General features: G+C 39.2%; 1 pseudogene across 1 annotated transcript in view; it reads right to left on the reverse strand.

Annotated features, from left to right (window-relative positions):
* LOC108696683 overlaps nt 1-131 on the reverse strand; it is a 58,955-nt pseudogene extending 58,824 nt beyond the window's left edge. Inside the window, exon 1 of the transcript XR_005962503.1 lies at nt 10-131. The product of XR_005962503.1 is annotated as a C-Jun-amino-terminal kinase-interacting protein 4-like (transcript). The remainder of the gene's footprint in view (nt 1-9) is intronic.
* Between the last annotated feature and the right edge of the window lie 10,977 nt (nt 132-11,108).

An 11,108-nucleotide genomic window follows, 5' to 3' on the forward strand; every position in this document is an offset into this window, starting at 1 on the left:
AATTGATACCGTCGCTGGCCAATGAGAACGACGACGAACAAAGGTATTAGCCAATCGGAGAGAGAGGCGCTTCTTCCTGCTCTTTGCAGGGAGTTTGAAGGCGGAGAAGATGTTACCTTCAGGGTGATCATGTGATGCGGGGATCATGTGACGGAAGGGGGTGTTTGTGTGAGGGGGGACACCTGAGGAGAACGCTGTAGGTTTATTTATTTTGTCGGGTGTATACGTCCCTCCTGGACGCACTGCCTCAAACTAAAAGCCACTTTCAGCTTCTTGTGACGCTTAGGTTTTACGGCAGGGCATGTGTTCGCAGAATGGCACGAGATTTTTTATTAGAAAAGGAAAGTTTCGGGTTGTAATGTAAAACGGACAGCCCTCCCCCTCCCAAGTTAAATGAGCACGTTAATTCAATCCTACTGGGACCCAGGAGAGCAGTTTTAAAGGAGAATTCAACCCTAAAGTTAAAAAACCCTACCCTACATAGACTCCCCTCCCCCCAGACTAAGTGTTACCCCGGACAAATGCCCCTAACGTTATACTTACCCCTCGGTGCAGATTCAGGCATCGGAGTTCACGGGCGCCATCTTCACCTTCTTCAGAGAGAGACCGGCGTGGCGTATGCGCAGTAGGAGCAATTTTTTGTTTTGCGTGCGCCGAAAATTGCTGAAGCGCCTGGTTCATTCCAAAGATGACCAAATCGGATGAAGATGGCGCCCATGAACTCCAGATGCATGAATCTGCACCGAGGGCTAAGTAAAACGTTAGGGGCATTTGCCCGGGGTAACACTTAGGCTGGGGGAGAGGAATCGATGTAGGGTAGGGAATAGAGTTTATTTTTACTTTAGGGTTTAGTTCTTTTATAAATAAGTGAAAGGGGCATTTGCACTGGACCCTCTGGCAGTGGTGTAACAAGATGCTACTGGGCCCCACAGCAAGTTAATTTTAGGGCCCCAAACATATCAGAGATTGTCCTGTTTTACCAATATATTCTGAAATGTATCATTAATTAGGGCCTCATGGGGCCCCCTTACCTCCTTATGCCCCTGCCCTCTGGGATAAGGGGTGTTGCCTTCAACTTCATCTGCTTTAACTTTTAAATTAACACACAGTATCAGACTGGGGGGGGGGGTCTGGGCCCACAGGGGCTGCATTAGGGCCCCTTCCCGAGCTGCAAATTTGGTTCTGTGCCTACCTGTGCTTTTATGGGGGGTGAAAGTCAGGAGCGTGGCTGGGTCTAGGCCAGCAGGGCCCACGAGGGCTAGCGGATCAAGGCCCTCTCCCCCTTTCCAGAATCCCGATCTGCATCTCCTGCCGCTTCCCCCGCCAGCGCATCAGGTGGAGGCTGTGTAAATTGGGTCTAGGCCAGTGGGGCCCAGCAGGTTTTTTCCCGGTGTCCTGCCACCCCAGTCCAACCCTGTGAACACATACCCTGCAAATGTGGGGTATGTTTTGAACAGAATAATATAGTGAATAAAGAACCCACTCTTGTAGAATATAAGGATATTATAAGTTACCGAGGAGTTGCATGACCATATAAAACACAAGGCTTGAGTGCTTTGATCCAGGTCATGTACCTCGAAGGTTTTAATATCCTCATATTTTGCAATAGGGTATACGTTATTTATTATAATACACAAGTTTCAGTGAGTCGTGACAGAAATGACATCACTAAGCTCCGATTATAACCGATGACATCACTAAGCACCGTTTATATAGTGAATATAGTACCCCCTCTTGTAAAATATAAGGACATTATTATTATTATTAACAAGTATTTATATAGCGCCAACATATTGCGTAGCACTGTAAAGTAAATGTGATTATACACCTACATCACATGAATTACATATATATATATATATATATATATATATAGTCATAGGCAAGAGAGAAAAACCACACCAACAGGTCTTTATACAAAAATAGAAAACCTTTTATTCAACGTTTCGCCTCGACCGCTGGAGCCGTCTTTTTTTTTTTATTTTTGGTCCTGAAGACGGCTCCAGCGGTCGAGCCGAAACGTTGAATAAAAGGTTTTCTATTTTTGTATAAAGACCCGTTGGTGCGGTTTTTCTCTCTTGCCTATGACTATTAACACATGTAACCAGCACACAGGCATTGCTTTTTTCGGTTATCCGTGTGCACTGTACTCAAATTTGCTATATATATAGATATATATATATATCTATATATATATATATATATATATATATATATATAATATAACTTTATATATTTAAGTTACCAAGGAGTTTCATGACCATATAAAAACACGAGGCCAAAGAAGGTAACTTCTAATATCTTCATATTTTGCAACTGGGGGTACTTTATTATAATACACAAGTTTCAGTGAGTCATGTGACAGAAATGACATCAGAACTCACCATTTATAACTGATGACATCAGAACTCACAGCTTATAGGGATATAATTTACAAGATATTCATGGCTGTTGTGTATTATATAAATATCTCTACATGCCAACCAAGATATGGTAACAAAAAACAACACTTTTTTTTGGAGTGTGAAAATAATATTGCAAACCCTCAAGTAATAATCTGACAATCAGAAACTTAGGCCTGGTGGTAGAATTATTGTATTGTGCAGGATTAAAAGGGATAGATCAACCTGACCTTTTAGTATGTTATAGAATGACCAATTCTAAGCAACTTTTCAAATGGTGTTCATTATTTATTTTTTATAGTTTTTGCCTTGTTTTTCTGACTCTTTCCAGTTTTCCAATTGGGGTCGCTGACCCCATCTAAAAACAAATACGCTGTAAACCTACAAATGAATTGTTATTGCTACGGTTTATTGCTCATCTTTCTATACAGGCTTTTCCTATTCATATCCCAGTCTCTTACTCAAATCAGTGCATGGTCGCTAGGGTAATGTGGACCCTAGCAACTGGATTGCTGAAATTGCAATCTGGAGAGCTGCTGAATGAAAAGCTAAATAACTGGAAAACTATAAAAAACATGAAAACCAGATTGTCTCAGAATATCACTCTCTACATCATACTTAAAGGTAATTTAAAGGCGAACATCCCCTTTAAGTATAGCTATATATAGGAATACAGGTTTAATCTAAAATATCTACATGCAGTGATTTTTTTTTTGGATTTTTTTTTGCCTTGAAACAAAAAACAGTTCTTCTGTTCCCCATTTCATCTTTTTGTTGGAAAATCTCTTATTCTTTATATGGAGCAGTGGCCCAATCAAGGGGTTCAGCTTCATGGTCTGACTTCAGCTCCCCACTTTCTCTTTGTATTGCATGTAGGCCCTGGCTGCATTCACTTCCTTTATGCTGTTGCCATAAATATGAACTGTGCAGAGGTCTCACTCCTAATTAAATTCTATTATTCATGGTATATTTTAGGCTTCCTAAATGTTGGAGCCCTTCTTCTTAATGGCAAGTCCTAACAGATGTGTCCAAATAGACTTGTACCTTGACCTGGTCATGGAATCTATCAGATAGCTACTCTAGCTTTTTATTGGTCCTTTTCTTGCCCACCTTAAAAGGAAAGGTAAAATCACTGAAGGGTGCACTGACGGCAGGGCCGCCATTAGAAATCACAGACCCCCGCCATTAGAAATCACAGGCCAGCTGGGCCCCGCCCACCCCAGTGCCCAAGCCCCGCCCCAGACCCCTCCAACTCCACATCACAGTTAACAGACCACAAAGACATCAGGGCTAAAAAGTAACCCCCCCCCACACACACGTTATAAAAAGCTATTGATAGTCATAGTGATAACCCTTATAAGTTCTAAAAAAAAAAACATTGGCGCTAAGGCTACCCATAAAAGTTTTTTTTTTAAAAGCATTGGCGCCAGGGCCCCCTTACAAGTTTAAAAAATTGAGGCCCCCAAAAAAATATATTTTTAAAAAAACATTGGTGGCAGGGGCCTATAGAATATTAAAATAATACATTGGTGGCCAGGGGATTAAAAAAAAAAAAAAACCCACAAAAAATTGTGTTCATTAGAATTGAACTTGTGGCTTCAGGACTTCAAATTTGCCTCCTTTCGTGACTTTGGGTCTTTTCACCGCTTCAGGACTTTTATTTCGGCTGTTTTCGTGACTTCGGGTCTTTTTGCCGCTTCAGGAGTTCGGCTTTTCGACACTTCCGCATTTTCGGCTGGCCGCAAATCTCCAACACTCACAAGGGGAGCCTGGCTCTTTCAAAAGTGCAGCACTGCCGAGCCCCCCATCATGCCTGGGCCCGAGACACTTGCCCCCCTGTCCCCTCCTGATGGCGGCCCTGACTGGTGGTGATTCTAATCATTTACATGACATTTAGCTTCCACTTGTGATGTCATTTTTCCTTCTCCTTTAGGAAACTGCTTTAGCTTAAAGGGGTTGTTCACCTTTAAATGAACTTTTTGTTTTCACATAGAAAGTGATATTCTGAGACAATTTGTAATTGGTTTTTATTATTTGTGGTTGTTGAGTAACGGATCTTTCCGTAATTTGGATCTTCATACTTTGTCTACTAGAAAGTCATGTATCAGATGTCAACTGATTAACAGATTTGGAGGAAAACTGACTGATATTACTGTATATTGTATAAATATAAATTTGAAACCCATTACACATTAAAAATGAGGCAAAATAGTGGTTTATTAACACCTTTACAAACTTGTATATTACATTCATTGGTCAAAGTTTTTCTTTGGAGGCCCTCTAGTGGTTAATCATAGTACTGACCATTTAAACCACTAAAAAAAACCGTTCCCATTCATTACTCATTTTACATTTTATAAATCTCGGGTTACACCTAACCTTAGGTATCCGTTTCGGTTCCGATTTAGTCGCCTGTATAGAAAAGAAACAACTAGCTTTTAGGTGGCAGAATTATCTTATAAATAACTGCTTGCTGGAATGAGATTTATTTATCCATCCCTTGCGAGTAAAGTAAAGAAAATGTTGTCATTAGCAGAGAAGGGGGATTCTTTACAGTAAATACATTGAAGTTATGCAGTCCCTTAATGGAGAACGATTGCGAAAATGAAAATTTAATACAAGGTTCCTCATACCGAAGTAAGAAACCCACTCAAATAACTGATTCCAGTACAAACAAAATTAAACAAAATAACTGCCTTTTGCACAAATTCTGCACGTAGAGACAGGATTTCTGGTGATTTTAATAGAGTGAGCTCTAATACATCTTCTAGGCAAAAGAAGCCCCCCCCATAAAATATATTGGATCGTTCATCTGACACCCAACTCCTGAATGAAGACAGAATGAAGAGAAACGGATATCTTCACTAGAAGGCAAACTGAGTTTATCTTCTAGTGAAGATAAACTAAATTTTTTCAGAAACGGTACAGAATTTTTAATTGATTGTGTTTAGAAAGTTTCTTATTTCGGTATGCAGGAGCTTATATTAAAATTTCATTTTCGCGATAGTTCCCGTTTAATTATGGAGGGGTAACAACTGATTCCTTAGAACTACTAACTACTAGAAGGTTTACATAGTCTGAATCGGAGCATTACCGGTACAGGGTATATAATATAATATAATTTAGCCATGCAAAATTGTTCATTCTCAGAACAGCATGTGTTTTGAAAATATTTTATACATTTTTAGGGCTTTTAGTTGTAACCTCTCCCAACTCTCATTCAACCCTCTTATCCTTTTTCTTTTCTCCCATAGTAAAGCACACAATAGTTTGACACCCTTGGGTTCAGGTTGCTGGTCAGCAAGCACAAGCAGTAAAGTTAACTTTACCTTTAAGTTAACTTTTAGTACTTTTATAGAATAACCAATTCTAAGCAACTTTTCAATTGGGTTTCATTATTTACTTTTTTTTAGTTTTTTTTTTAATTATTTGACTTTCTCTTTTGATTCTTTCCAACTTTCAAATAGGGGTCAGTGACCCCATCTAAAAAACAAATGCTATTTAAAGCTACACATTTAGAGGCATATTTATGAAGGGCCGAAATTCAAATTCAAAAAGACCAACCGAAATTAAGTTAAAGGTTTTTTTTGGTTGTATAGGTCCGTTTTCGATCGAATAGGCCCATATTTGGCCAAATTTGAATCATACAAATCGAATTAATAGCGCATTCAATCAAATTTGATCCAAAGTTTTTCCCAAGTCCACCAATTGACTCCAAATGGGTTCTAGGAGGTCCCCAGGCTAAAACAGCAATTCGGCAGGTTTTAGATGGCGAATGGTCGAAGTCAATTTTTAGTACATGATAAATTTCAATATTCGAATTTGGACTACTCCCTAGTCGAAGTTCACAAAAAATAGCTCGGAATTTGAATTTTTTCATTCGAAAATTCACCTCGACCTTTGATAAATCTGCCCCTAATTGTTACTGCTACTTTTGAGTATTCATCTTTCTTTCAAGTCTTCTCCTATTCATATTCCAGTCTCTTATTGAAATCACTGCATGGTTGCTAGGGGAATTGGTATGGGCATTATTGATATTGTAGTTGTGGAAAGGCTTCAGAATGTTTAAACATGTTTTTATGAATATTTCAAATTATCCGCACATGACAACAGTATTTATATTATAGGTTTCCTTGCTAATCAATGTTAACACAGTTTTTTCAAGTTAGAGCAATTTATATTCTGTTGTTACTGTCACTTCTGCAAGAGCCACTTCTTGGGTCTCAGTACTGCTCTCTCCATTCATTTGATATTAGCACAATGGGACGTGTGTGTGTACAGAGCTTCCTTAGATGAAAGGAGTCCATTGTGTATTGCTTTGTTTTTGGTAGGTACATTATACTGTATATGTGTGTAAATAGCACATTTAGTAATATGCGGAACAACAGACATTTATAGCACAATATACTTCACATAGCACTTAGAGGCACATATATATTTCTATTCGACCAATGGAAATTTATTATAAAAATCTAATTTTTTATAGCATCGACCCAAAAACTCAAATCGAAGTCTAATCGAATTCGATTTGGATTTTAAAAACTTCATTTGAGTTTTTTTCTCCAAACTCAAAATTGATCCCTGGACGTCTCCCTTTGACTTTAACAGCAATTAGGTTTTAGGTGGCAAATAGTCGAATTCGAGTTCTAAAAGGGCCAGAGCATGAAAGGGAAATTAGATTTTTTTTAATAACTCCCTAGTTAAATTTGATTAAAAAAAACAAAAAAAAACAATTCGATACTTGATAAATCTGCCCTTAGTCTCAATAACACACCTCTCACCTGTCCCATTTTGACAGCTCAGCCTGCAGTCCTGGATTGTTATGGCAACAGCCAGAGGTTCTCTTTGATTTCCTGCACTGAACATCCAGAAAAAGATACAGTGTTTCTGCAATGTAATTAAATAAGAGACCCAGAATACTCGGCAGCTGCACTATACATTTGTAACCATTTAAGATAAGCAAAGCTACAATTGTAACTATTTAAGATAAGCAGGTCTCTTGGGGAAACTGTGACTTGCAGCTTAATGGTTAGTTCACACAAGGAGATTTAGTCGCCTGTTGACTAATCGCCTCTTCTTCTGCGCGAACTGCCTTCGCGTGTCATCACATCCGCTATAATGAAAAATCGCCTGCCCTAATGCTCACGCGGTGCTTAGTTTTCCGAAGTTTCCTCGAAGTTTCCTGCACTGATACAACTAGTGTGTGTGTTTTAGAAATACTACTATAGTTTATATATAGTTTAGCAATGGGGGCAGCCATTCAAAGCACAGGTTACATAGCATATACCAAATGCATTGTGTAGAATCCCATTGTACTCTATTACAGAGCGTATCTGTTATCTGCTAAGTATCCTGTGCCTTTTCTCCTTTTTTTATCTTGAATGGCTGCCCCCCGTGGCTACAGAGCAGCCAATTTACAAAAACTATAGTTGTCTTTCTAAAGGAAACACATAACTTTTCCCAATGCATAGCAACACTGTTATATTTTAATTACTTTAAAATGTTTTTATTTTTTGGTGTTACTGTTCCTTTAATTGTGGTTAGAGGGTTGCAGATAAGACAGCTGTTGGTCGGTTCAGGCAGCGGGTGAAAATGTCTGGGTTCCAAAAATTGGTGCTGTTTAAGACTCTATTGTATTCACTTTGTTATATGCTTGCAAAATGTATTGTGCTCATTAATTAATAATCAGTTGCCTGCTCATACATGCATAAATAAACTGTGGTGTTGTCCTATTGCATTGTAGTCAGTCTATCCTACAAGAAGATCTGGTCATCCTATGCCTTCAAGTGGAAAGTGTACAGGTGGAGCAGACTTTGTATCTACATCACATGCTATATTACAGCACGCCACAGCATTTATTTCAGTAGCAAAATGATCAAATCATTAAATATCCAACATATATTGGCTGGATAAGTGGCATTTGATTATGTATACGGAGCACACTATACTTTTCTCACAGTTCATTTTTAAAGGTAAAACTATGTGACTCTGTTCTGTATATGTTTCATTTTACTGTCTGCGCCATTTAGATGTCAGTGAATTATTTCATGCTGTTACTTGATTTTGGTGCATATACCCCAAAAAAAGGGCCTACTATTAAAATGGCATATTTTAATTCAGGTGCATGTAGCAAGGCTTAAAGGATAAGAAAAATTAAACTAAAGAAGTAGTTAGAAATGTTGCACATTATGTTTTGGGATTCTGTACCAGCCCAAGGCAACCACAGCCCTTTAGCAGTAAAGATCTGTGTCTCCAAAGATGCCCCAGTAGCTCCCTGTCTTCTTTTCTGCTAATTCACTGAACATGCTCTGTCACTTTCTGAGCTTAGGGACCCACTCACAATATACAGGGCCGCCATCAGGGGGGGACAGGGGGGACAAGCGTACCGGGCCCGGGCATGAAGGGGGGCCCGGCAGCGCTGCATTTTTTTGAAGATCCGGGCCCCCCTTACGAGCGCCCGAGCCGTACGTCATTCCTCTTCAGTGCCGAATGCGGAAGTGCCAAAAAGCCGAAGCCGATGCGCCGAAAAGACCCGAAGTCACGGAAAAAGCCGAAGTCACGAAGCGCCGAAAAGACCCGAAGTCACGAAAACAGCCGAAGCCGAAGTCCTGAAGCAGCGCAAAGACCCGAAGTCACGAAAACAGCCGAAATTGAAGTCCTGAAGCGGTGAAAAGACCCGAAGTCACGAAAGGAGGCGAAGTTGAAGTACTGAAGCCATGAGTTCAATTCTACTGAACACCAGTTTGTGTTTTTTTTTTTTTTAATCCCCTGGCCACCAATGTATTATTTTAATATTCTATAGGCCCCTGCCACCAATCTTTTTTTTTAAAACTTTTGTTTTTGGGGCCCCAATTTTTTTTTTAACTCGTAAGGGGCCCCTTGCCACCATTGTTTTTTTTTGGTTTTTTTTTTTTAAAAAAATTAATTTTCTTTTTGGTGGCCCCAAATTTTTTTAACTTGTAAGGGGGCCCCTGCCACCAGTTTTTTTTTTTTTTTCAAAAAAAAATTATTTTTTTAAATTTTTTTTTGGGGCCCCAATTTGTTTTTAACTTGTAAGGGGGCCCCTGCCACCATTTTTTTTTTTTCAAAAAAATTTTTTTTTTTCCAAATTTTTTTTTGGGGCCCCAATTTGTTTTTAACTTATAAGGGGGCCCCTGCCGCCAATGTTTGTTTATTTTTTAGTTTTTTTTACATTTTTTTTTGTTGGGGCCCCAAGTTTTTTTTAACTTATAAGGGGGCCCCTGCCACCAATGTTTGTTTATTTTTTAGTTTTTTTTTACATTTTTTTTGTTGGGGCCCCAAGTTTTTTTTAACTTATAAGGGGGCCCCTGCCACCAATGTTTGTTTATTTTTTAGTTTTTTTTACATTTTTTTTTGTTGGGGCCCCAAGTTTTTTTTAACTCATAAGGGGGCCCCTGCCACCAATGTTTTTAAAAAAAAAAAAAAAATTTAATTTTTTTTTTTTTGGGGCCCCAATTTTTTTTATAAGGGGGCCCTGACCATCAATAGCTTTTTACAATTTGTGTGTGGGGGGGTTACTTTTTTAGCGCTGATGTCTGTGTGGTCTTTTAACTGCGATGTGGGCGGGATATGGGGCGGAGCTTGGTCGTCAGTGTGGGCGGGGCCCAGGGGGCCCCAAAAATTTTGTTGTACGGGGCCCCGTGATTTCTAATGGCGGCCCTGACAATATATACCGGTAGTACACTAAGCATATAAATGGCACAATATAAGGCTGATTAATACAGATAATTACTACATGGCAGCACAGAAACCAGTGCAATTAGCATCAGAATTTAATAATCAGCCCTGTAGCATCATCTTATATTATAGGCCAACCTCATTTTCTGTTTGATAATTGTTGACGACCCCTAAGCTTAGCTGCTCAACAGCTGCTCAGAGCCCACTGTCACAGACACTTTCCAAGATGGTGACCCCCAGTTCAGTATATAAAACATGGCATTTTAGCCCTATTATTTTTTAGGGTTTAATTTAGGGCTAAATGTTTTGTTGTCTGTCGGATCCTGAGCGTGGTCCAGGGACATGGGTTGCATAGGCATTAGTCTACAAGCCAATTTGGGATAGGCATAGGGTTAAAGCCATTCCTTATAGTAGAGGTAGCAGTAGTCTGAAATCTAATACTCAATGTACAACTAACTGTGTTGGTGTTCAAGTCATTTATAAGTGTTAGGTAAGCATTGCAAGCCACTCCTTAGTGCAGTGATCCCCAACCAGTAGCTTGTGAGCAACATGTTGCTCCCCAATCCCTTGGATGTTGCTCTCAGCCTCTCAGTGGCCTCAAAGCAGGAGCTTATTTTTGAATTTCTGGCTTGGACACAACCAATAGCCAATCACAGCCCTTATTTGGAACCACCAAGGAACATTTGTTATGCTTGTGTTGCTCCCCAACTCTTTTTACATCTGAATGTTGCTCACGAGTGAAAAAGGTTGGGGGGACCCCTGCCTTAGTGTAAGTCAAGCATTGGTCTCCGAGCCAGTCCTTTGTGTAGAGCTAGCATTGGTCTCAAATCCACAGTGTAATTACACAAAATAGCCAATTTCCAAGTTTCAGTGTTTTTTTAATTCAATCTTGATATAAAAAGATTTTTTTTTTACATTTTAATAAATAACTACAATACAAAACAAAATAAATTAAATAATTTACAAACTAAAAAGACTTAATCTTTAATGCAAAATCCACTCTGCTCG

Source organism: Xenopus laevis, chromosome 7L (genome assembly GCF_017654675.1).
Source record: "Xenopus laevis strain J_2021 chromosome 7L, Xenopus_laevis_v10.1, whole genome shotgun sequence".
Lineage (NCBI taxonomy): Eukaryota > Metazoa > Chordata > Amphibia > Anura > Pipidae > Xenopus > Xenopus laevis.